At 52.3% G+C, this 24,833-nt stretch overlaps 1 protein-coding gene across 1 annotated transcript in view; it reads right to left on the bottom strand.

Moving 5' to 3' along the window:
• GPKOW (G-patch domain and KOW motifs) overlaps window positions 1–24,833 on the bottom strand; it is a 115,330-nt gene that overhangs the window by 44,306 nt on the left and 46,191 nt on the right. The window lies entirely within an intron of this gene.

A 24,833-nucleotide genomic window follows, 5' to 3' on the forward strand; every position in this document is an offset into this window, starting at 1 on the left:
TTTGGGATCGCCGCTTCCTGTGTTAATTATAGCCCAAAATTTACGGGCATCATTCTGTTCTAAGGCACAGGACAGGTCGGTCCATTTTGCATAGTCCCAGTCCTGTTTGGTCAGCTTCTACATAGCTTTATAGTGTGTTCTCTTGGCGGAGATAAGGATCTTGTCATTGCCATATTTTACAGCCCGAATCAACTCTTTTTTTGCCAGGCGACAAGCATCATTAAACCAGGAGGAGAGAGGAATCCTATTCTTTCTCTTAGTTACCAATGGATTGAACACATCAAATAAGGTACTAACTAGATTCGTATGCAGAGCCTGCAATTTGATATTAAAATCAGGAGGAGGTTGTTGAGATGTTAGAACATCTAGTTCAATGAAACATGGCAAGATTGAATTATACAATTTTGCCAGGTCCTCGGAAGACGCCTCCACCTTATCCCACTTGACCCTGCGCCGATCATTCGTTAGGACTAGCCTATCTGCTCGAACATCTGTGTCCTGGTTCCTTCGGTTGTGTGACCGGAGAAACCAACTCCAGCCTCAGCAGATTGTGATCACTGTCATCCCTTACAATGACCTCAAGGTCGATAACCTTTGACCACAGCTGTGTCCGAACCATGATGTAGTCTAGACGTGATTTGTGGCCCTTTTTATTATATGTGCACCTAGAAGGTGTATCTGAGTAGGTGCGTCCGTTACAGGCCCTAATTGAGTGACTTAGTGTAAGGGCCGTTATTTGGACTGCTAAGGGGGACCATGACCTAGTGTGTGGAGATTGGATTTGCGGAATGGACCAGTAGTCATCCTCAGTTGCAAGTGCACCGTAATCCATCCCCGGTAAGGGTTCATAGCGACAATTCAAATCTCCTGCTACTAATAGGAACACATCCGTTGGAATGGAATACAGAAAATTTGATAGTTCGTCAACCGTAGTGGACTCACTAGCTAGACTAACAGGTCTCGAGTAGACATTCACAGCAGCCAGCTTAAAGCTATTAGGCCATTTCAGGATTACACACTGTATGTCATCCGAGTGGGTGCAAACAGACTCAGCTGTGCAACCCAGATGAGTTGCCACCCATGTGGTAAGACCCCCAGATGGTCGTCTGTTGGACAGGCCACACGAAGGGCTTGCTCCCTCCCCGCACGACAGGGCCCGAGCTCCGGACCACCAGGCATAACCCACGAAAAGCACCTGTACCCCGTCTCCCGACGGATCCTCTGCCCTCGGACCTCTACTCATCACGGGGCCCAGCCCCACCGGCTTCCCCGGCCGGTTCAAGCCGCCATCTTGGGCCCTGCACCACGAGGCCGCATGGCCTCGCCCCGACCCTAACCCCGGGCCTGGCCGGCCCCGACATCCCGGCACCACCATCCACCCAGGAGGTGAGCGGACCACTTGGCAGGTCAATGGGAGAACGAAGTGTCAAGAGCTCTTTCCCCGCCAGGTGCCGATTGCCTCCAGCTCCCCCAGGCGCTGGCTCCACCCCCTGCTGGGTGTCTGGACACCTTCATCCCGGGCCCTCCGACCTCCAAGTGCGAGGGTCCGGACATCAAAGGGCGCCTGCCCTATAACTGGGGCAACTCCGGAGCAGGAAGGCAGTTGTATCCTGGAGTCGAGAGACACCGAGAGAACTCAGCCTTGACGGACTACTGGCGCTGCCGTAGCCCGCTCTTGTGAACCATCGTCCTGCCTGCTGGCGCTGCCGCGGCCTTCTGCAACATCCATCCTCGTCGGGACCTGCTGGCGCTGCCGCGGCCCGTTGTAACGACCATCCTCACCGGGACCTGCTGGCGCTGCCGCGGACCGTACATCGACCATCTTTCCGGGACCTGCTGGCGCTGCCGCGGACCCTGTACCGACCATCTCGACCGGGACCTGCTGGCGCTGCAGCGGCCCGTACCAACTAAACCACCAAGCTCGAGGATTGTGAGCTAGTCATCATCTCATCCGAACTACCTGACTGGTAAACAGACTGTCCCGCTACCCCTTACCCTGCATTGAGAGACTTGAATCGAGGGGACCCCTGAGTCCAGACCTCCTTGTACCATTCAACCGTACCTTAAGAAGTGCTTATAAAGAACACTGAACCTTATCCGTGTGTGGTATCTGTCTGTGGGGGGGGGGGAAGTTACTTGTCTGTACGATCGCTGGAGACGGCTCTCCCCGGAGACCTCTCCTCCTGACCCCGGCCGACCCTCCCGGTCCGTCTACCCTTTCTAACATTGGTGGCCAGCGGCGCGATCCGAATCAACGCGTAATCGTACAGAGAGTAGCTCACCCCACGACAAAAACACGATGTCAGCCAAAGATAGCAGCTCCACCGAGAAATTCCAAATGGATAAGTTAGAAGAATACAACCACCGCGAACTGAGACAATTCTGCATAGAACTTGGCATTGCTACCACCGGCCTGAGTACCAAGGATGATCTAAAGCACGCCCTAGAGTCGTGGACAGAAACTGGGGTCGCCGGACCCTCCGACCAAAGCAGCATCACACCAGAGGGGAACGCCACGGCTCCCGAGGAGCGGGGAACGGGCCTCTCGCAGGAGGAGATCCGAGAAAGAGAAAGAACCAGATTGCACGAGTTGGAAATGGCACGACTCAAGATGGATGGGGAACTCAAGTTAGCTGAACAGAAACTCAACCTCGAGCATATGCGGCTCCGAGAAGAACGAGAAGAGAAGCAGAGACAGAGAGAGCTGGAGGAGAAAAAAATAACGCTCGAGCACGAGCGCCAACTAGCGGAGATAGAACTTCGGAAACAGAATAAAGAACTGGGGGTGCCTGAGCGACCACACACCCAGGGGCCAATCGAGAAAAAAGTCCACATCCCCAAGGATGTTGTCCGCGAGTATGTCCGAGAAGACGACATACAACAGTGGTTTAAAGCCTACGAGATCGCCATGACCTCCCACCGGAGCGACCGGAGTGATTGGGGAGCCGGACTTTGGGGGAGGTTTATCAACGAGGGTCGCGATGCCCTACTGCAGCTCCCAGATCACCAAATGTCGTCCTACGACCACATGAAGGCTGCCCTCCTCACCCGCTACGACCTCACACCCGAGATGTACCGCCAGAGGTTCAGAGATTGCACCCGGATCCCAGGTACAACTTGGGTAGAATACGTGAACTATTTCAGCCGTGCCTTCGAGGGTTGGATCAAGGGGAGCCATGTCACCACCTACGAACAACTCTTTAACCTTATGGTATGGGAACACCTGTCGAACAACTGTTTCGTCGAGCTCAGGCAGCACCTCCTCGACAGTAAGCTGACTGACCCCCGGCAGCTCGCCGCCGAAGCTGACCGATGGGAAAGCACCCGAGTGGGCCGGAGGGGGCCACACGAACAGAACAGAAGCAACCAAGGCCAGCACCGTCCTCGGGGAGGAGGAGGGGGCCAGGGGCGAGGGAGAGACGCCTTGCCGGCAACACCCGTGGCCAGCACCCCGCCTCCGGCCGGCCGGGGCAACCCCCCGTGGCGTCCTGGGTTCCGAGCCAACGTCACGTGCCACCGATGCCAGCGAGTCGGCCACTACGCCAATGACCCGAGCTGCCCGCAGAACCAAACACCCAAGCCCCGCCAGGTAGCTGCCGCCGCCCTGGGGGAAGAGCGATTATCGGAGGAACCAGAAGGGTATGAGCCGGCCCAGCAAGAGTGGGAACCGGCCGCCATGGTCCTGGCGTGCTTAGGGGGAAGAGACATGGTCCCGCGGGCTCCCCTACCCGCTAACACCAGGAAATACGGTCAGTGGGTGACCATTAATGGACAGCGAGCCGAGGCCTTGCGTGACACAGGCGCCAGTATGACGGCCGTCCGCTGTCACCTGGTGAAGCCCGAGCAGATCCTGCCGAACATTCTCTGCCCCGTCCGCTCGGCAGACAACTCTGAGAGTATGTGTCAAATGGCCTGCGTCCCATTCGAATGGGGAGGGGTCTCCGGCCTGTTGAAGGTGACGGTCCGGGACGATGCCCCCGTGGACTGCCTCCTGGGGAATGACCTCGAGAGTTCCCCGTGGGCCACCGTTGAGAGAAGAGAGCACCTGGGGATGCTGGGCCTCCCGGACTGGGCCTGCATAACCACCCGGTCCATGGCCGCCCGTGCCGTCCCCCGATCAGAAGAACCGGAATGGCCAGCACCTCCGCCCCCGGTCGCCCCAGTAGAAGACAACGACGAGGCCAGCCTCCCGGACCCGACGACCGAAGGGGACGCGCAACCCCAGGACCTTCCTGACCTGGCTCAGTGGCGTCAAGAAGGGGGGCCCACCCAAGAACAGTTCCGCCAGGAACAAAAGACCTGTCCCTCCCTCGAGGGACTCCGCCAACAAGCCAGCGCCCAGAACGCAGGGGACTCCACCGGAACTCACTGGGTCTACTGGGATAACGACCTGCTATACAGCGAGCAAAGAATCGCCGAGCTGGGGGCCGGTCGAGTACTGGTGGTACCTCTCCACTTCAGAGACTTTCTGCTCAACCTGGCCCACGATGTCCCCCTGGCTGGACACCTGGGCCAGGACAAAACGTACAGCCGCCTAGTGACCCACTTTTTCTGGCCGAAAATGAGGAACGACGTCCTGAACCACTGCCGATCTTGCCCCACATGCCAAGCCAGCGGGAAGAGTGGTCGGAAGCTGAAAGCCCCTCTGCAACCCTTCCCTGTGGTCACCACCCCGTTCGAGAGGGTGGGGATAGACATTGTGGGGCCTCTGGACCCCCGCACGGCACAAGGACACAGGTTCATCTTAGTACTGGTGGACCATGCCACCCGCTACCCCGAGGCGGTGCCCCTACGGACCGTGACAGCTCCGGTGGTTGGCCGGGCCCTAATGGGGATCTTCTCCCGGGTAGGCTTCCCCCGAGAAGTCGTCAGCGACCGAGGCACGAACTTTATATCCAAATACATGAAGTCCCTCTGGCAACAATGCGGGGTCACCTACAGATTCACGACCCCCTATCACCCCCAAGGGAACGGACTAGTGGAGCGTTTTAATCGCACTCTCAAGGGGATGATTGGGGGATTGGAAGAGCCCCTCCGTCGCCAGTGGGATGTACTACTCCCGTGCCTCCTCTTCGCCTACCGAGAAGTTCCCCAGAAGTCCCTCGGTTTTAGCCCTTTCGAACTCCTGTACGGGCACCCTGTGCGAGGGCCCCTCAGCCTAGTAAAAGAAGGTTGGGAGATGGCCCCCCCTAAAGACCCCTCCAGACGTCTTCAAATACATCCTGGCCCTACGCAATCAGACCCGGCGCTTCAGAGAGATGGCCAAGGCGAACCTCGAGGCCAGCCAGGAGGACATGAAGAGGTGGTATGATCACAATGCCTCCTCCGTTGAGTTCGAGCCTGGACAACAAGTATGGGTGATGTCCCCCACCGAACCATGTGCCTTGCAAGATAAGTGGACGGGGCCCTTCAAAGTGGTCGAGCGCAAAAGCCCCGTCACTTACCTCATCGAGCTGGGGACCTCCCGGAACCCCCTTCGGGTCCTCCACACCAACCGACTCAAACCACACTTTGTGCGCTCAGAACTCAGCCTCCTGATGGCTACGGACAGTGGGGCAGAGGAAGACTCCGAACCCATCCCGGATCTTCTGAAGACTCAGGAGAATGACGGCTCCGTGGACGGGGTCCGGCTCTCTGACGCCCTCACTTCGGAGCAACGCCAGGGCTGCCGGAACCTCCTGCTGCAGTTCGCTACCCTGTTCTCCCTCACCCCCGGGGTCACCCCTTGGTGTTTGCACCACGTGGACACCGGGGACAGTCCCCCTGTCCGACACCGGGCCTACCGTGTACCAGATCGGGTACGGGCCTGCATACAGGAGGAAGTGGCCAAGATGCTCACAATCGGGGTCATCGAGCCCTCGGACAGTCCCTGGGCCAGTCCGGTTGTATTGGTTCCCAAAGCCGCTGCCCCCGGCACCGCACCTGAACTGAGATTCTGCGTCGACTACCGGGGCTTGAACGCTGTCACCCGGACCGACGCTCATCCGATCCCCCGAGCAGACGAGCTGATCGACCGGCTGGGGGCCGCCCGCTACCTCAGTATCTTCGACCTAACAGCGGGCTACTGGCAGATCAGCCTCACACCCAGGGCTCAGGAACGGTCAGCCTTCTCTACCCCCGATGGCCACTACCAATTCAAGGTCATGCCCTTCGGCATGAAGAATGCCCCCGCCACGTTTCAACGCCTCGTGAACCAGGTCTTGGCGGGGCTCGAAGAGTTCAGCGCTGCCTACCTGCCTAATGGCAGCCCCCCGTCACCCAGACCGAGGTCCGAGCCTTCTTGGGGCTCACCGGCTACTACCGGCGGTTCGTGAAGGACTACGGCAGCATCGTGGGGCCCCTCACGGGTCTCACGTCCAAGAACCAACCGAAGCGGATTAACTGGACCCCCGATTGTCAAGCGGCCTTCGAGAAGCTGAAGGCCGCCCTGTGCACCGCCCCTGTGCTCCAGGCCCCCGATTACAGTCGGGAATTTGTGGTACAGACCGACGCCTCCGACCACGGCATCGGAGCCGTCCTTTCTCAGTTAAACCCCGAAGGTCATGACCAGCCGGTGGCCTTCATCAGTCGACGTCTCCTGGCCCGAGAACAGCGCTGGAGCACCATCGAGAGGGAGGCCTTCGCAGTGGTGTGGGCCCTCAAAAAGCTCCGGCCCTATCTCTTCGGTACCCACTTCCGGGTACAAACCGACCATCGACCCCTGCAGTGGCTGATGCAGATGCGGGGGGAGAACCCAAAACTCTTGCGCTGGTCCATTTCCCTGCAGGGAATGGACTTCACTGTGGAGCACCGACCAGGCCAAGACCACGCCAACGCGGATGGCCTGTCCCGCTTTTTCCGCCTCGACGAAGAGAGTCCCCAAGGAGATGGGTGACTCTCCCCGCCTTCAGCTGGGGGGGACGCATGTTGGACAGGCCACACGAAGGGCTTGCTCCCTCCCCGCACGACAGGGCCCGAGCTCCGGACCACCAGGCATAACCCACGAAAAGCACCTGTACCCCGTCTCCCGACGGATCCTCTGCCCTCGGACCTCTACTCATCACGGGGCCCAGCCCCACCGGCTCCCCCGGCCGGTTCAAGCCGCCATCTTGGGCCCTGCACCACGAGGCCGCGTGGCCTCGCCCCGACCCTAACCCCGGGCCTGGCCGGCCCCGACATCCCGGCACCACCATTCACCCAGGAGGTGAGCGGACCACTTGGCAGGTCAATGGGAGAACGAAGTGTCAAGAGCTCTTTCCCCGCCAGGTGCCGATCGCCTCCAGCTCCCCCAGGCGCTGGCTCCACCCCCTGCTGGGTGTCTGGACACCTTCATCCCGGGCCCTCCGACCTCCAAGTGCGAGGGTCCGGACATCAAAGGGCGCCTGCCCTATAACTGGGGCAACTCCGGAGCAGGAAGGCAGTTGTATCCTGGAGTCGAGAGACACCGAGAGAACTCAGCCTTGACGGACTACTGGCGCTGCCGTAGCCCGCTCTTGTGAACCATCGTCCTGCCTGCTGGCGCTGCCGCGGCCTTCTGCAACATCCATCCTCGTCGGGACCTGCTGGCGCTGCCGCGGCCCGTTGTAACGACCATCCTCACCGGGACCTGCTGGCGCTGCCGCGGACCGTACATCGACCATCTTTCCGGGACCTGCTGGCGCTGCCGCGGACCGTGTACCGACCATCTCGACCGGGACCTGCTGGCGCTGCAGCGGCCCGTACCAACTAAACCACCAAGCTCGAGGATTGTGAGCTAGTCATCATCTCATCCGAACTACCTGACTGGTAAACAGACTGTCCCGCTACCCCTTACCCTGCATTGAGAGACTTGAATCGAGGGGACCCCTGAGTCCAGACCTCCTTGTACCATTCAACCGTACCTTAAGAAGTGCTTATAAAGAACACTGAACCTTATCCGTGTGTGGTATCTGTCTGTGGGGGGGGGGGAAGTTACTTGTCTGTACGATCGCTGGAGACGGCTCTCCCCGGAGACCTCTCCTCCTGACCCCGGCCGACCCTCCCGGTCCGTCTACCCTTTCTAACATCGTCCCTTGCCCCCCCCATCGTGCAGGTATGTGAAAACCCGCAAATCCCATTCTCCTTTCCTCTGTTCTCGCCCACGTCTCCTGGAATAGACATATGTCCATTCCATCAATAAAAGTGCCCCAGTCATCACTCGCTATTTTACTATGTAGCCCCGCAACATTCCAGGATGCAATCACCAGGGATTCAATATTCGTGGTTGCCCTGGGGTTGCAGACACTCCTGTTTGTAATGATGGTTTCACACAGGTGCTGCTCTATGACCACTTGGGCTTCTAGGCGCCTGCCATCAGATGTAACCTCTTGGGGTTCAAGGGGGAGTTCGGCGGTGGGGGTATGGTTCTCTATAGCAGTGATTAATATCCCATCTATTCTTGACGAGCACTCAGCCTCACCAACAGCCCTACTTTTACTATTGTTCTGAATTTGGGTATCGCCCATTACCCGACCAAGTCAATCCACTTGGTCCAAACAGCTGTATCTGTTTTGAATTGATATTTTGGGAGGTGCTAGCAGATGATCATATGGAGCCCTTAATGACCTATCTCCTCCTCTGTGTTGTACTAATGACCACCCATTCTCCATAGTGTTCCAGCGGGTCGGTGGGTAAAAGTGAGACAGAGGGTAAGTTTGAATCATTGCTCCCTGGTCATAATGCCTCCAATTGCAGATATGTTCAGCAGTTCGGGGATCTTTAAAATTTACTAGGATACAATCACCCCTAATAGTTTTAGGACCATGACCCACCCACAATACTCTACGTGCCATAAGGATTTCACTAGTAATTTGGGGGGGGGGGGGGGGGGGGGGGGGGGGGGGGGAAGTGGTCGATTTTTATTGAGCCAATCTATTACTTTGTTTTTAAGAGAAGGGTATGGTTCTATGGTTGAATTTGGAAGCTCAGGGACTCCAACCAAAATTGCCACATAAGGGCTGCATTCAGGTGGCAAATCTATAATACGTTCCTTGGGGGGATAACCCTTGCTCTCCATCTGACCACCCTTCCCTTTATCTACGTTGGCATCCCCCCTCCGCAATGATGTAATTGGCGTAGTAGTTGGTATTATTGATATTGGTATTGTTGGTGGGACAGGCGTGGTGTTATTAATTATAGCTAGCTCAGGCTGGGAATGCCCAATTGCAGCTGGAGCAGGACATAGATTAGAGGTATCTACCTTTAGATTACTCTGTATATCCAGCGCCACCTGTTCCATCCGCAAAAGCTGTTGCTCGATACGAGACAATCTCAATTCCAGGGGCTTGATAATAGCACTCAAAAGAGCACTTACGGTGGCATGTGTCTCTACTGGGGTGTCATGTGTCTCTACTGGAGTGTCACTTCTAATAGAGGTTCCTAACCGGATTTCTGAGGGTGTAGGTGGGGCATGAACTAGGGCAACAATAGGTGGAGCTGTTGTAGTTGAATTACTGGTCATCTGGCTACCCGTGTGACCTTTGGCAAGTTTAGCTTTTTTGCCCCCCGCCCTAGGGGCCATATTCATTTTCCTTTTTGGCATAGCTCCCTCACGTCTTCCTCGCAGCTGGGGGAGACTTAATCTCTCGGGTGAGCTTGGCATTGTTAAAGCTAGAATGGAATCTAGAGCTTGCTCAGGTGAAAGAGACTGCGGTGGATCTATGCTACAAGGTACATTATCACTACTTGAGGGGCCATTGTCTAACATTTCTCTCCTAAGAGCATCCGGAGTGCGAGCATTGGCGATATGACCCATAGAGGATCTTTTTGCAAAAGCTAAATCTTGGGAGACTCTTCTTTCCATTAATACTATCCCCTGGTCAATTACGGAATTTGCTCTTGTAATGAAGTTGTCCAAAGTTCCTGTTAATGCAGTCCTGCTTCTGGTTTGTGATGCAGCCATACTACGTTAATCAAGCAACAAAAATAACAGTACTTACAATCCTCCTCGATACTCAGTACGGCAGGGGGTGTTTGGGATGACAAAGGGGTAGCCCGGTCCGGTCTTGTCCGTGCTTGAACGGGCTTAAACGGGCCCGCCCTTGGCCCGGGCTTCGCCCCGGACGCGTCCCGCGTACGCGTGACTGTGGGATTAGTTATAATGGAAAAGGGGGGAGGGGCCGGGGAGTCAACAGCTGCGGCCAATGTCCGTCAGCAGAGGGGCCGCTGGTACTCGCAGTCCCGGCTCCGTTTACAGGTCGTCCCCGATGCTCCCAAAACACTCAGCAACCCGCAATCACCGCCAAAAGGCTCCGCCGTGCAGCTTCCAGAGTCCGTGGGCAAAGACCTGCCTCCGAGCGGCTCCCGCGAAGCGGGGGCCGTGAGGCGCTATGTAGGGCTGTGGAGATGGAGGGAGGGGCCGGGAAGAGTCAACAGCAGCGGCCAATGTCCGTCAGCAGAGGGGCCGCTGGTACTCGCAGTCCCGGCTCCGTTTACAGGTCGTCCCCGATGCTCCCAAAACACTCAGCAACCCGCAATCACCGCCAAAAGGCTCCGCCGTGCAGCTTCCAGAGTCCGCGGGCAAAGACCTGCCTCCGAGCGGCACCCGCGAAGCGGGGGCCGTGAGGCGCTATGTAGGGCTGTGGAGATGGAGGGAGGGGCCGGGAAGAGTCAACAGCTGCGGCCAATGTCCGTCAGCAGAGGGGCCGCTGGTACTCGCAGTCCCGGCTCCGTTTACAGGTCGTCCCCGATGCTCCCAAAACACTCAGCAACCCGCAATCACCGCCAAAAGGCTCCGCCGTGCAGCTTCCAGAGTCCGTGGGCAAAGACCTGCCTCCGAGCGGCACCCGCGAAGCGGGGGCCGTGAGGCGCTATGTAGGGCTGTGGAGATGGAGGGAGGGGCCGGGAAGAGTCAACAGCTGCGGCCAATGTCCGTCAGCAGAGGGGCCGCTGGTACTCGCAGTCCCGGCTCCGTTTACAGGTCGTCCCCGATGCTCCCAAAACACTCAGCAACCCGCAATCACCGCCAAAAGGCTCCGCCGTGCAGCTTCCAGAGTCCGTGGGCAAAGACCTGCCTCCGAGCGGCACCATCAGGTCATGTGATGCAATGAATGTAAGGCTTGAAATGACTTCCCTGTGGGTGAAAACTGCACGCAATACAGTAAATCTGGTGTAGTATTTTTAAGACAGCAAATCTGTCTAATTGATCAACTGTTTCTAATATACATTTCGAGGATTTGCCCCTTCTAACCACTGACATCTTTATCAGCTTCTTGCAGTCACCGAGTTGTGACTTTTGTCAGCCACATGTTGGCTCTGCCCAGAAGAGTATTTCCGTTTGGGCTGTTGATGGGCACCCTTTCACCTCCCACGGAGTGCATGCATTGCAAAGCATAAGGCTTATTTTACAACTCCTGCCTCTCCCTCTATTGGCTCCTCATGGCTAGTGCATGCATACATGGTGAGTCCATATGCACAGGTGTGAATGCCTCTTCACATGTAGCAGCACATTAAGCCCAGGCATTGGTGATGGTAAGGTGGCGGTGTTTGCAGCACATTAAGCCCAGGCATTGGTGAGGGTAAGGTGGCGGTGTTTGGCAGCACATTAAGCCCAGGCATTGGTGATGGTAAGGTGGCGGTGTTTGGCAGCACATTAAACCGAGCATTGGTGATGGTAAGGCGGCGGTGTTTGGCAGCACATTAAGCCCAGGCATTGGTGATGGTAAGGTGGCGGTGTTTGGCAGCACATTAAACCAAGCATTGGTGATGGTAAGGCGGCGTTGTTTGGCAGCACATTAAGCCCAGGCATTGGTGATGGTAAGGCGGCGGTGTGGGCGACGCATCCTTTGAGTATTCCAGGTTTATACGGCTCAAGAAGCGTGGTTCTGCGCTTGTTTTTTGGATGGAAGGGAAGACTATTTATTTTCAGTACTTCAAACATTCCAGGACACACAAGGCCCAGGTGAGCTTTGCTTAACACAGGGGTTTTGGAAATACTTGTCCTGGAATTAATGTTTCTGACTGGTATTTCAGTCCCTGTACCAGGTAATCATGATGGTCAGGCTTGGAATGGGGAGTGACGTGTATGTTACGAATTAACTAGCACTGTGCAGCATGATTTCCCCCGCTGTCTGGGCTTGTCTCCACTCACCGATCCCACTTGCCTTGGACAGTGATTTGTGCGGGGATACAAAGAAGGAACGTGCAAGTCTTCACCTGGTAAACGCAGAATTGATGGCACGCAGATACCACTTTGCAAAACGTGTATTTGGCTCATGACAGGGTTCATTTGACAACAGATCTGGTGAGTACCACGCATATGTTCGAACAAGTGATCTGGTCAGTTCGACAAGGGCTCTCGTTTCAGGTGCTGAGTGAATTTACAAAAATGCTTTTCCTTCCAAAGACTGAGTGGAAATTAGCGTTCCGCTGCTGTTTCATGCAAGTTCCCTGACCAGCTTTGGGAAGTTGTGATGCACTGTATGATTTTTCTGCCCTCCGTAAACGGAGAAGCCAGCCAGCGCTGGCATGTTCCTGCACTCAAGGCCACCTCCCGAAAACTAGTCATGCCTGCCGGATGGGGGTGGCTTCTCTTCCCTGTCTTTATGTTCACCTGCTATACCATGCTCTATGCAGCTATTTTATTTAATGTCTGTCGCCTAGCAGCGGTGACCTACGGCTGAACTTTTTTTTTTAACCCATTTTTATTGAGTTTTCAGCAATAGGCGTATAACCTACACTGCCGGCCTCACCAGACGAAAGTACAAGGTGCACATTACAATGCACAGCGTTCCATGACAGGAGTATGTGGTTCATTACTATAGAACTCAATGTCAGAACAAGCCAAACACGACAGCAGATCACAAATACATCATGGGCCTTAATAAAGACAGCAGATCTTATGCCGTGCAATCCAGTTAGGAGGGGTGAAGGACCTACGGCTGAACTTCCTGCCGGTATAAAAGCCTCTGTTTGGCTTCGATAAACTGCTTCCTGTCCAGGGTTGTTCATCCAGTGAACTAGATAATCATGCAGGGCACTGTCGCTGCTTAATGCCTTTCCTTTCCGTCATCAGAGCTGTGCCATGCTACTGAGGAACCTGGCACTGCCCTCTTCTATGTGCTGATACAGCGGTGGCAGCATCACTCTAGTCAGGAGCCCCCTTGTGAGACGGATACCTGCTGGCTCTTCTCAGATAAAGATCCATCCACTATAGCAGTCCATGCTCCTTTAACATGTAGGACACATGTATGCATGTGATTGACTGGTACTGGGTTAAAGGTACACGCATGCTTTACAAGAGGGTGGTCCTACTTTGGAAAACTTAAAATCTCTTTCCCATCGTCTCATCTCACCCACCCTGAAACCTGCTTTACCTGGAGTCTGTGGTTGTAGAAAGGGAAGGGAGTGATCAAGAGCTTACTAAGACTTTCCACCATGGACACCAGAGGAGAATAAATGCTGGTCTCATTAGGCAAGTATTCTGCAGATCTGGACACCCAGGAGGCCCCACACACCGGTGCTGGGCAGATCTAGGATTAGCAGTCGAATCTCTGCTAGGCTCCATCATGAAGCCTTGAGAAGGGACAGAAAACCTACCCGTGTGATGTGGAGCTGGGATGTGCCTTCCAATGGCCCCAGGAGAGCTCGGCCTGATGCCACCAGCATAGGGCACAGCTCTAAGGATCGGGTTCAAGGACATGATATGGAGCTGGGACGTACCTTCCAATGGCCCCAGGAGAGCTCCGCCTGATGCCACCAGCACAGGGCACAGCTCTAAGGATCGGATTCAAGGACATGATGTGGAGCTGGGATGTGCCTTCCAATGGCCCCAGAAGAGCTCCGCCTGATGCCACCAGCACAGGGCACAGCTCTAAGGATCGGGTTCAAGGACATCTCAACAAAACAAGGTGGTTCCGGAGCCTCAAGATACCTGCAGCCCATCCGGCCCATAGAAGCAAGTAACACTGCCTGCCTTCGATGTGGCAGTGAATGTGCCCAGTCCCTGGCTCTTCCATCTAAACGCCACTTCACCAGTCTTCTAACGTTTCAGTACCACCCGGAGACACCGTAGAGGTGCTGGCCCACTACTACATCTGCCCCAATGCAGAGATACAAGCCAATTTGGTCCCAAACTGTTTTATGGGAGCTCTGTAAGACTAAACAGTGTGCTAACTGGACACCAGTGACCAAACTCCCAGTCATGGCCATCCTCTCTGAAGTACGCTGCTGAGGTCATTGATGCTTGATGTGTGGGTAGTGGGTTTTTCAAACTCACCGCTGGTCCTGTACAGAGACCCGTGATCCAGAGGTCTCCCTTGGGTATCTCTCGCACACACCTTCAAATGAGACCACCGAGGATTCTTCCCAAAGGCATCTCAATAGAAGCTGCAAAACTTTATAAACTTTTCTTTTTTTTTTTTAAGTTGTATATACGGGATACATCCGCACAGGCCTACTGGATACTTGGTAGTTTGCAGTCTGTTGTGGGTTCATTGTTTTGAGGTGAAGTAGTGTCAGCCTCTAACATCCAAGGGGCTGATCTAAAGTTTGCCAGACGGAGGGTACTCCGTCAGGATGGAGAAAGACACAGCCCCCGCCATCCAGAGGAATCTAGACTCGTGCACCATCCCGAGGACAACTCTTAACACCTTATCAGTGACAGGAACTGCCATCATGATGGTTCTAGTCTATGTTGTAAAACACTCGAAAGGTAGGCATGGTCGCCAGATTTCACCTCATACAATTAAAATACTTCCACTGGGTATATCTAACACAACGTCGGCTGTGAAGGACGAGGGTGGTGGTCTCTATCTGTCTCTGCCGTTAGGTGGAGGAAGAAACCTCCTACATAAGGTATGGGGCTGCGAAGCCCTGCGATCACATTGGAGAGGAGTTTTGCCTCTCTGGGGGTCAGTCCTGGGGTGGAGACTCCCGATAGACCCTAAACTTACACTTCGACACATTAATGAAGACGTATTCAGTGATGGATACAAAAAAAAACCTCCACCTGGGGCTCACAGTGGCCAAAAGGGATGGAGCGTGCAGGTGGAAGGACTCAACCCCTGACGGTCACTGAATGGAAAAAAGGCCTAGATTATTAAATGGAAAAATCAGTAAACACGGCCCAAGGGTGGCCGGGAAAGCATACTTGGATTTGGTAGGCATGGGTAGACTATCGGGGCATTGACTTAGAACCGACAATCCCTGCGAACACACTACTGGAGGCTGAAATCAAAGACTTCAGGGAAAGGAAGTTCTGAAATGGGAGAGGATGTACCACTATGAGGTAATAGACGGCGACAATGGGGGTGGCATGTGGATGGGGGTAAAGAAGGGGGTGGAATCGATGCTTGTGAGAAGCTGGCTTACTATATGGTGCACACTTAGATAAGTGTGCACACTGCACTAATCCATACAACCCTTATAGTGATTTTAGTGGTCTTAGACAAACGTAGAAAGCTCTCTAAGTGGTAGCTGTGGAGAGCAGCCTTTAGGCTTAGTCCAGAAGGAGTGTAAAGCAGCTTGTTTTACCAGCACATAATCTTATTGGTATAGATTATGTGAAAAAGAACCACACAGTGTATTTATAAAAATATGTATTTATTATAAGACACTCACTAACACATACAGATATCTCCTAGCTGGAGATATACCCAATGCACACAATACTTTTCAATAGAAACAGGTGAGAAGCACGAAATACACAGCGGTCACCACGCGGAGACCAAACCATATACTAAAATAGTGGGATGCGAACCACGACTTAAGTCAAGACTATACCCAGAAGACGTAGAAGTGCCAGGGACCCAAGGACTCACCCGAGGTAAGTAACCAGGAGCCCCACGGAGGCCGTGTGCAGTGTGGGAACACGACCGCTCAATACAAGTCAATGAGTAAGTCGCGGTTGCAATTTTAAAAAAGGACCTTCCCAGTGGACCCTGAAGCAACCCCGTGGAGGACAGAAGGTTGGAGAGCCACCCCACCCGTGGATACCCTAGGAAGAACAATTGTTACTTACCTGTAAACAGGTGGTTCTCCAGTATTGGTGTCTTTCATAGATTCACATGCTTGAATATTCCCCGTCGTCGGAGTGGGAGTCCCACGGTAAATAAAATAGCAATATATATATATATATATATATATATATATATATATATATTAAAAAATATATACATAAGTAATCATATAATTAGCGCCTGTAGGTGTAAAACACACCTAGTGTACCTATAAGAGAAAACTCCATAGGAATACAATGGAGAGAGACAAAAGACCTTTGTAGTCTATCTCTGTCATTATGTTAGTCCGAACTCCAGCCAATCAGGCGTCAGCCCCTCTCTAGAACCTTCTCCTCAGAGCTTCTCACCTCAGATTTTCGTAGCACAAGAGTGACTGTAAAGTGCATGAGGAGAAGAGAGAGCCTCTGAAGGGAGGAGGGAGGGTCGCATGTGAATCTATGAAAGACACCAATACTGGAGAACCACCTGTTTACAGGTAAGTAACAATTGTTCTTCTCCAGTATTAGGGTGTCTTTCATAGATTCACATGCTTGAATATAGAATAGCTAGCAGTAACAATCACCATTGTTTCCATGCCAAAATAGATTCAAAATATAAAGATAATCAATCTTCTTATGCATAAAAACAGTATTGAACAACTGTAACATTGTAAATGCATAATATACATATATGGAAACAATATGGAGGCGGGAGGAAGAGGCTCACCTTACTTAAAAAGATTGCGCAGCACTGCCTGTCCCACTGCAGCATCCTCCTCGCTTAAAGTTGCCAAGCAGTAGTGCTTAGTAAACGTGTGTCTGGTCGACCACGTAGCTGCTCTGCAGATGTGTTGCAAAGATACTCCAGCAAATAAGGCAGTAGATGATGAGACTGCCCTAGTGGAGTGTGCCCTCACTGGAGACTGCAGAGGCTTATTTGCCCTTTGGTGACAAAAGACAATAGCTGCCGAGATCCAGCGTGCAATCGTTGGTTTAGTAACCGGACGTCCTTTATGACAGCGTCCATATGCTATAAAAAGTTGATCGGATTTCCTGAAAGAAGCTGTCTTACTGATGTAGAACTTAAGACACCGCTTGACGTCCAAAGAATGTAATCTTTGTTCTGCAGGTGTCTGAGGATTGGCAAAAAAGGTCTTTAATATTACTGGCTCATTAATGTGAAAGTCAGTAGGCACCTTGGGTAGAAATGATGGATTGGTGCGTAACACTGCAGCATCCGGTTTGAACTGCAGGAACGGAGGTTTGATGGTAAAAGCATGGATGTCACTGACACGACGAGAAGACGTTAGTGCCAGAAGTAGAGCTACTTTCCAAGTGAGATATTTTAGGTCGGCCTTGTGAATGGGTTCAAATGGAGGTCTCATCAATTGTGCCAACACAACGTTGAGGTGCCACAACGGAGGAGGACGCCGAACTGGCGGAAATTTCCGGAATAGGCCCTTAAAGAATTGGCGGATTATTCTTGAGGAACAAAGGGAACTTGATCCATCTTGCCGGAAACGGGAAATGGCTGCTAGAAAAACCCTTAGGGTTGCATGCGACAGTCCAGAACTGGCTAGGTGCAAGAAGAATGGTAGCAATTGCTCTGCCGTGGAATGTATCGGATGAACTCCGTTAGCAGCACACCAATGGCAGAATCGTTTCCATTTAAACTTGTACGTCCTGATTGTAGAAGGTGCTCTTGCCTGGGCCAAAATATCCCTACAATCCTGCGGGATGTCTAGGTGGGCGAACTCATGGTGTTCAGGTTCCATGCTGATAAGCTCAGTGAGGAGGGATTTGGATGACAAATTTTCCCTTCGCTCATTGTGAGCAGATCCGTCCGATGTTGCAGGAGGATTGGCTGGCATTGGGACAGGAGGAGCAGTTCTGAGAACCACGCTTGCCGTGGCCAGCGCGGGGCTATTAGGATCAGGTGGCAAGGTTGTCTCCTCATCTTCCAAAGAACCCGAGGTATGAGGGGTATTGGAGGAAAGGCGTACGCAAATAGATTGCACCAGTTTATCAAAAGGGCATTCCCTTGTGATTGTTTGTGGGGATGCCAGCTTGCGTAATTTCGGCATTTCCGGTTCTCCGGCGTGGCAAAGAGATCGAGTTGCGGACGGCCCCATAGTTGGAATATCCTCTCTAGAGTGGGTTGGTGTAACTCCCACTCGTGGGTCGACGAGGAGGACCTGCTCAGGGAATCCGCTAGGACATTGGATACTCCTGGCAGGTGGACTGCCGTAAGCAAGATCTGATGACTGAGAGACCAGTCCCAAATTCTTTGAGCTAACCTGGAGAGACTTGGGGATTTTGTTCCGCCCTGTTTGTTGACATAGTGCATACAGGTTGTGTTGTCTGTCTGTATTAGCACTGACTCTCCTTGGAGCAAAGGCAGAAATGATTTTAGAGCCAGAAAAATCGCCATGAGCTCCAACTTGTTGATGTGCCAAGATCTTTGATGTGTGGACCATCTTCCCTTCACAGAGAGATCCTCCAAATGAGCGCCCCATCCTTCCAATGAGGCGTCTGTTGTGAGTGTCCTGTCCGGTGGCAGCAACAGAAAGGACATGCCTTCCGTCAAGTTGGCTGGAATTGCCCACCATGCGAGTGCTGACTTCATTTGATCTGTGACACATATCATGTCGTGGAAAGATCCCGTTACCTGACGCCACTGAGCATCCAGAGCTTCCTGGATAGGACGTGTCCTCAGCCGGCAATGAGGGATCAAGGCAATGGATGATGACGCCATCCCCAGAAATGATTTTAATAGTCTCACAGAAACTGACTCTTTTGATCTGATCAGAGCCACCAGTCGCAGCATCTTTTTTAGACGCTCCTGGGAGAGGAATGCCTTCGCTGACACAGTCTCCAGAGTTGCGCCCAGGAAATCTCTTTGTTGGTACGGATGAAGTTGGGATTTTTCCACATTTACGGACAGGCCTAAAGAGCGAAGCACGTTCTGGCACAGAAGAGTGTGTTGTCGCAGGTGAGTGCTTGACTGAGATTTCAGGAGAAAATCGTCCAGGTAAGGAAATATTTGCACTCCCTGGAGGCGCAAATACGCTATTACTGGAGCTAGTACCTTCGTGAACACTCGAGGGGCCGAGCGCAGGCCAAATGGTAACACTTTGAATTGGTAATCGTGTTGACCCACTCGAAAACGCAGGAACTTTCGATGCCGCTGTAAAATAGGGATATGAAAATAGGCATCCTGGAGATCTATCGTCGCTAGAAAATCTTCCTGCAAGAGTAAGCGCAAGATGTCTACCAGCGTCATCATACGGAAGGATTGGCTCTTTATATATTTGTTTAGTGCTCTTAGATCGAGGATGGGCCTCCACTCTCCGTTTTTCTTTGTGATCAAAAAGAACCGGGAATAAAAACCTTTTCCCTTCTGAGACACTGGTACCAGTTCTATAGCTCCTTTTTGCCTTAAAAGTCGTACTTGATGCAACAGTTCTTTCATGTGAGCTGGTGGCGGTCCGGAGGGTGGAGTGGGAGGAGGGAATTTGGTGAATTCTAAGGCGTGTCCCTTCTTCACAATGTCCAAAACCCAACGGTCCTTTGACATGGAGGACCATTGGGAAAAGAACAGAGAGATTCGACCTCCAACCTTGTCTGTCCGGTAAGAGTCACTGTCTCTTTGATGCGGTTCCTCTGTATGAGGATTTTCCTCTATATGACTTGGAGGTTTGCTGCCGTGATGTTTGCTGTTGCTGTCCATAAGAGTAACGGTTAGATCCCTGATTGTAAGGTTTGTATTGTTTATTGTCTCTTCGAAAACTGGAGGAGGTGCCGCGTCCGCGTGCACCACGAAAATTACTCCGCTGAAATTGAAGGTTTCCTAGTGATCTAGCTGTTTCAGTGTCTTTCTTTATTGACTGTAGAGCTTCATCGACGTGGCTCCCAAATAAAGACTCGCCGTCATATGCCATGTTTAGGATCATGGACTGAACCTCCTGACGAAAGGATGTAGATTTTAACCATCCTTGCCTACGCAGAACAGCCGCTCCGGCAAGCTGACGGAAACCCATGCAGGCGATGTCTACTGCACAATCGATTATTTCCGCCGATGCCGCTTCTCCCTCTTGGAGCAACTTCATTGCCTCCACTTTAGATGGCTCTGGTAACTCCTGAACCACATCCGAGATATCAGCCCAAACTTGTCTGTCATATCGTCCCAGGATGGCCAAGGCATTAGCTGCTCTAACCACCGTAGAGGCCATAGAAGAGAATTTACGCCCTATGGCATCCATCCGACGTCCGTCACGATCCGGAGGCGAGGTGATAGAAGATGCCGGATTTTTCACCTTACGTTGCGCTGCCTGCGTAACGACCGACTCAGGTTTAGCCTGACCCGTGAGGCATGCTGGGGTTCCTATTGGTGCCTTATATTTCTTTTCTAATCGAGGCACCTGAGCTGGCAAGGTATTCGGTGTCTGCATTAATTTCTTGCCTTCTTCCCAAATAAACTCAACTATGGGAATAGCATGAGTCTGTTTGTAGGGTTGATTCTTGAAATCATAAAGGAAGCAATCTTCCTCCCTGCGCTCCGTTGTTAACTTAAAACGGTGTGATGCCCTTTCCATCAGTTGGTGAAAATTGGCTATGTCCACTGGAGGTGAATCCCCTGTTACTATCTGTGAGGGGGATGGTGTTTGTGCCTGGTAATTGTCCCACTCCGCCATATCATCATCATTGTCATCTACATCCCCATCATCATCTGGGATTTCACCCTCTTCTGTGTCCTGAGGGCCTTCCTCTACAGGCTCATAATGAGGCAACAACCTTTCCGGAACCTGTTGTGGAGGTACAGGCGGCATCTGAGGAGCAGGATTTACAATAGGTACCGGTGGAATAATTGCTGGAATCACCGGGGTTGACGGAACCTCTGAACGTTGAGGGGATAGAGGGAACCGTTGGTTGTAGTCGTCCAACATGCGTTGGAGATTAGTAATGAGCGACAGAGGAAGAGTCGCCGTTTTATGCTTCGGAGGGGCTTGGTGTATATATACCGGATCCTCATCCTCACTACTGACATCCTGGCACTTAATAACCAAGTCGGATGGACTTTGTGCCGTTCCGAAAGACTCCGGTAACCCCTCGGATTCCTGATCCGAATCTGTAGCGAATAATGGTGAGGGAGGCTGTGCAACTCCCAAAGGAATATTATGTTCCTGGCTCTCCGAGCCCACAGTAGGAGGTAATGGTGTCCAAGAAACTCCTTCCCTTCTTGTTTTCTGGGTAGCCGCCACACCGCTTATTCGTACCCTTACGAATGTCTGTGGAGATGTACTCGTCGATGGAGCCGTCGTCGAAGGAATGATGGTCGACGGAATTATCGTCGACGAAGTCTGTGGCAACAAAATTGCCGTCGTCGGATTCGCCGTCGACGGAGCCGCAGTCGACGGGGCCATCGCCGACGGAGCCACCGTCGACGGAGCCGCTGCCGACGGAGCCGTCGTCGAGGTCTTCGTAGACAAGGCTTTCGTCGACGGAACCACCGTCGACAGTGTCGTCGTCGGGATCTTCTTTTTCTTCGCCGACGGAATGGGCGTCGACGAGCTCGACGACGTCTTCGTCGACGACACAGTCTTCGTCGACGGAACCTTTACCTTCTTCGTCGACGTCGAAGTAATCGGCACAACAGAAGTCACCGCCCTTGAAGAACTGATGGTAATCGTCGACGAGGATAACGTCGACATAACGCTCGTCGACGACGAAGCAGCTGACGTCGTCGTCGGGGTCACCGTCGACGAGGTAGAAACAGCAGATCTCGTCGTCGGGAGCATCGTCGACGAGGCTGACAAGTTTTTCCCCAAGGAATGGGAAGTAGACGCCTCAGCAGCCTGAGAACAGTGTCCCTTAGGCGACAAAGCAGTAGGTGAAACCACAAAGGTGGCAGTTGTCAGAGGCAAAGCCAGCTTCTTTTTCTTCAGGAAAGGAGATGGTAACTCCTGCACACTACTGCGCTTAGAGGCTGTTTGAGAACGACCAGAAAAGAGACTTTCCACATCAGAGAGAGGGTTATCCTTGTCCTTCAGTCTCTGTAGCCATAATAGCAGGCGGCCTTCTCTGTCCTTTAGAGTTTTTGTAGAAAAAGTTCTACAAAACTTACATTTTGCCACCTCATGGTCAGGATATAAACAGTAAATGCACTTACTGTGTGGGTCCTCAGAGAACAAACGCAGTTTTCCACATGAAGAACATGGTCTAAACAAAGATTTCTTACTAGAAGACATCGTATTCCTATGGAGTTTTCTCTTATAGGTACACTAGGTGTGTTTTACACCTACAGGCGCTAATTATATGATTACTTATGTATATATTTTTTACTATATATATATATATATATATATATATATATATATATATATATATATATATATATATATATATATATATATATATATATATATATATATATATATATATATATATATATATATATATATATATATATATATATATATATATATATATATATATATATAGCTATTTTATTTACCGTGGGACTCCCACTCCGACGACGGGGAATATTCAAGCATGTGAATCTATGAAAGACACCCTAATACTGGAGAACCAGGATACCTACACCAGGGAAGCCGGGTGCATAGGTGTGAAGTGGTGCCGGAAATCGCCGTCAAACTCAATGGAGGACTTCAGAAAGATGCCGCTGCTGGAGAAGGTGAAAGTGTCCGGTGGAACCCAAAGGTGGATTCACGTCAAGAAGTACCTGAAAGCAGAGGGGACAGAGTCTATGCCACTCATGGTTGAACAGGAGGCACAGAAGATGAATGCACACCAATGTCTGGAGTTGCAGGAGAGCGGACGATGACCTTGGTGCTGCAGCTGTGCGGACCAGGGAATGCTGTGGAAGACCCGGAGCCGTTCATGAGCTATCCCACGCTGGATGTCGAGAGTTGAGGGGTCGATGTCTGTCGAGAGCACCAACGAACCTTGGCAACTGCAACCAATGTGGAAAGCGAAAAAGGTGCAGTGTTGGGACCAGCAAGGTGCAGGAGACTCACCGCAAGCAGGGGAGTCAGGGCAGGCCCCAAGCAATCAGGGGAGCACACTGAATTCAAAGAAGACCCACAGGCCAGAGGCACTGTATTCGAGAGGGGACCTCGAGCAGCTCAGATGGTTGGGGCTACTTGGAGCCTAAAAATCTCGGATCAAGGAAGCTAACACGCCTTTGCAACTGCAAGTTGACGCGGTGCACAGGGGTTTGGATCCTGCGGCTCAGACGAGGGATGCTGGCCTCACACTTGGTGAGAGGACAGGGCAGGCCTCGAGGCATGTGAAGAACCACCATCTGTACTGCTGAGCCTTTCGGAGTCCATAGGAGCCCTGGATCAGCAGTCCAGTCAGCTTAGTTGCGGTGCCTGCAGATGCTGGGAAGTGACTCCTTCACTTCCAGGGAGATCCCTTCAGGTGTCTTGGAAGCCCACAGGCCTTGGAAGGTTCCTGTATGGAGCATGGGCACAGGCGTTGCAGCAGACGAGCAGGGCAATGAGATCAGGAGCAGCAGGAGTCTTCCCGGTTGCAGCAATGAGCGATGTCCAGACCGCTAAGACGGTCGAAGTAGAAGTGGTGTCTCGAAATGAATCTTGTCCCACGTTGAATCTAGGGTCCCACCCTCGGGTAAGCCCTTAAGTACCCTAAGGAAAGGGTTGGGTGGAATCAGGGTTCCCTCCCAGGGGAGGGGTCAGACAGTGGGGAGGATACTCCCATGTCCTCTGTCCAGTTTTGTGCCAGAGTGGGAGCCAACGCCCCCCTGAGCTAGTTGGAACTGGACTATGCAAGGAGGGCACCAAATATGCCCTACAAGCAGACGGAGTGTCTGCAGTGGAAGTGCAGCTTTCAGAGTTGCTTGGGGATCCAGCAGTTTCTAGTTATTTCCAGCCACTTAAATATTAGATTAGTGACGGTTCACCTGCCACGGTGGCAGCTTGGGTACCAGTGTCAATAGGATAACTAGAGTTTGCTAACAGTGTCTCTTCCAAATTTAAATATTTGTTGACGTGGGCTGACCGGCAATATCCATTGTTACCGCAGGAACAAGTGGCATCTGCAACTACAGGGGCAGCAACATACACTGCAGCTGTGGGCATACAAGGGTCTAGGTGATACTTGGTAAGTTCTGGTACCAACCAGAAGGGGTATTATTGACGCACAGTACCTGGGTGTAAGCGCACGGTTCACAGGAGGTATTATTGACGCACAGTACATGGTGTAGCGCACAGTCCACCGGCGGTATTATTGACACACAGTACCTGGGTGTAAGCGCACTGTAAACCAAAGGTATTATTGAGACACATTAGCTTGGTGTAAGCGCACTGTAAACCAAAGGTATTATTGACACTCAGTACCTGGGTGTAAGCGCACGGTTCACAGGAGGTATTATTGACGCACAGTACATGGTGTAGCGCACAGTCCACCAGCGGTATTATTGACACACAGTACCTGGGTGTAAGTGCACGGTTAACAGGCGATATTACAGACACATAGTACATGGTGTAGCGCACAGTCCACCGGCGGTATTATTGACACACAGTATCTGGGTGTAAGCGCACTGTAAACCAAAGGTATTATTGACACTCAGTACCTGGGTGTAAGTGCACGGTTCACAGGAGGTATTATTGACACACAGTACCTGGGTGTAAGCGCACGGTTCACAGGAGGTATTACAGACACACAGTAACTGGGTGTAAGCGCACTGTAAACCAAAGGTATTACAGACACGCAGTAACTGGGTGTAAGCGCACAGTCCACTGGCGGTATTATTTAATATACTTTACCTGGGTATTAGCACAGAATACTTTGGACAGTTATTACTCATGATCACGCCGTACCTGGATGTACGCATACAGTACACTGCAGTCCTAATATT

Source organism: Triturus cristatus, chromosome 10 (assembly GCF_964204655.1).
Source record: "Triturus cristatus chromosome 10, aTriCri1.1, whole genome shotgun sequence".
Taxonomy (NCBI): Eukaryota; Metazoa; Chordata; class Amphibia; order Caudata; family Salamandridae; genus Triturus; species Triturus cristatus.